Source organism: Cucumis melo, chromosome 12 (genome assembly GCF_025177605.1).
Source record: "Cucumis melo cultivar AY chromosome 12, USDA_Cmelo_AY_1.0, whole genome shotgun sequence".
In the NCBI taxonomy this organism is placed as follows: domain Eukaryota; kingdom Viridiplantae; phylum Streptophyta; class Magnoliopsida; order Cucurbitales; family Cucurbitaceae; genus Cucumis; species Cucumis melo.
Window position 1 is genome coordinate 57,696 of NC_066868.1, and position 2,227 is coordinate 59,922.

Consider the following 2,227-nt stretch of genomic DNA (forward strand, 5'->3'; position numbering starts at 1 on the left):
GTCGGGGGAATAAGTCCTTTCTTTTCTATTCATCATTAGTCTTGAAATTTCTCTTTGCTCTTCTTCTTTTTCGGCTCATAAGTAGCTTTGGCTTTCTCTTTCAAGTCGGAGATTGTCGGAGATTTCTGAATTTGGAAAAGAAAGGCTCAAATCTATGGTTTTGGTCTATAGGAATTCTTCTTTTTCTTCAGTAGCTTATTTGGAGTCAAGGATAGGGATTTTCTTCTCATTTTCTTCACACAAGTCAATGATTAGGAGGTAGTAGTTTCACGAGTAAGAACGAGGATAGACTAACTAATCCGTAAATGCAGGGTTATGGGACAGGGGCGAAGGCAAGAAAGTCGACCAAAGGCGGTAACTCGACCAAAGAAGGCAAGCCCTATCCTAGCATATAGTGGTGTGGAATGAACTTTCTGGTTTGTGGATGATTTTCTTTATTCAAGGCCTTGCTCGAGGAGAATTAGAAAGATAAGAAACCTCCAAATGTCCATGTCCCAAAGAAGATGTGAAGACAAGGCTTCAAACCGCTACGTGGGAGCCGTCAAAGACCCGACTCACCCGAAACCGCTACGTGGGGAAAGCCCTTTCATAGGAATGAAATTCAGGTATCCGTGTGTGAATAACTGAACTTCGTCAAATAAGTGGAATATCAGAGTCCTCCGGACGGGTCCTCCAGACCTCTTTTATCCTAACTACGCGGTTTTGATCGTTTAGAAAGAGTATGAAATTACTATGCGGTAGGACCCACAGGATAGGAATTTGCTCCACCAGATTGAGTGGTCAGTCTTCTTTCTTCCATTTGCTTCTTCCCTTGCTCTTCTTGTGAGATCGGTATGCTCTCCCATATCTCTCCCAGGCCGTCGGCCTCAAAACTCCCAGAAAGATCAAGCCTATGGTCGAAAGACGATGAATCTTTTTCCAAGTAAATAAATAAGGGAAATAGGCCAATCTTGCCCATGGATGATAAGCGAGGAGAATCAATCCAAGTTTACCTTTACCTTCGATTTTCTTAGAATTTTCAGGTCTATGACCCGTCCCATAAGCCGAAACCTCAATTTCCTCCTTCCTTTCGCACAAAGGCAGACAAAAAGAGATATGACCTGGCTACTAAGACGGAGAAAAGATCTCACCTGCCCGCACTAGATAACTAGCTAGATATTCCCTCAAACCCCTGTTCAGGAGGCTGAAAGGCCTGTAGTGGAGTCTGCTTCATTCTCTGAAAAGAGTGACGGGGAAGCCCGAGGGACAAAGTGGGCTCGAGAGGGACTAAGAAAGATAAGAGAAAGTTGAGACAGGAAGAGGAAGCAAAGAACCAAGAAAAAAGAAGAAAAAACTCGTAGTTTATTCTAGTTTGGAGAGGGACCAAGTCGAGACTAGGATCGGCTGACTTTTCACTAGCTAGACGGTTTTTTCTAATCAAGTAAGGAAGCGGAGCGGGACAAAGGCCCCTTAAGAAAAGAGAAGAAGAAGAAAGCCGGAGGCAGCAAACCCTCTTCCCTTGTTTCATTGAATGAGTATGGGCCTTGAATGAGATCTCTTGAGCCTCTATCGGGGCTGATTTCTTTCTCTTCATCCTTGGATTTCAATCGCCTTCTTTGGCCTGAATCTCATCTTACCAGCGCTGATCGAAGAAGACCTCCCCTCAGTCAAGCAGACGCTTCCTCTTACCTCGACCCGTCCCCTAACCCGAACCGCCGATCCTATGTGTGCCTCCCCTATGACCAGGAAGACGGAGTTTGCTATTGAGGTCGGTCCTTGAATCCGAGTCAAATCGAGTCAAATCACATTCTTCCATGGAAAGCATGAAATTTCTTCCTGATTTTGACAGTTTCTGGATAGGACTTGAATCAGCCAGAGGCCTTGGTGGGGGGACTGCCTCTTCTTCTACACCGCTCCGTGGGGCTTCGCACCGCCCTCAATTCACAAGGGCTGCCTCTAGCCCAGAAGGGCATTAATTAGATAAGCAAGAAAGGGAGCTCAACCTGCAAAAAAAGAGTGAAATCGGATCACTCGCGAAGACAGCTAAGATCAAGCCCTTGTTCATTGAGTTGATTTGAGTGTGAAATTGAGGCCTTGTTTCGAACAAAGGCTTTCATCCATGCTTCGATTCGGGTGGAGGGCTAGGAGCTGCGCAAAGAGACCGGCCCGGCCTCCTTTCATTCACCATCTTCTGGGGAGTCGCAGTTGAGTATTTGTACGGATGTCTTTTTCATATGCAAACTTGTTT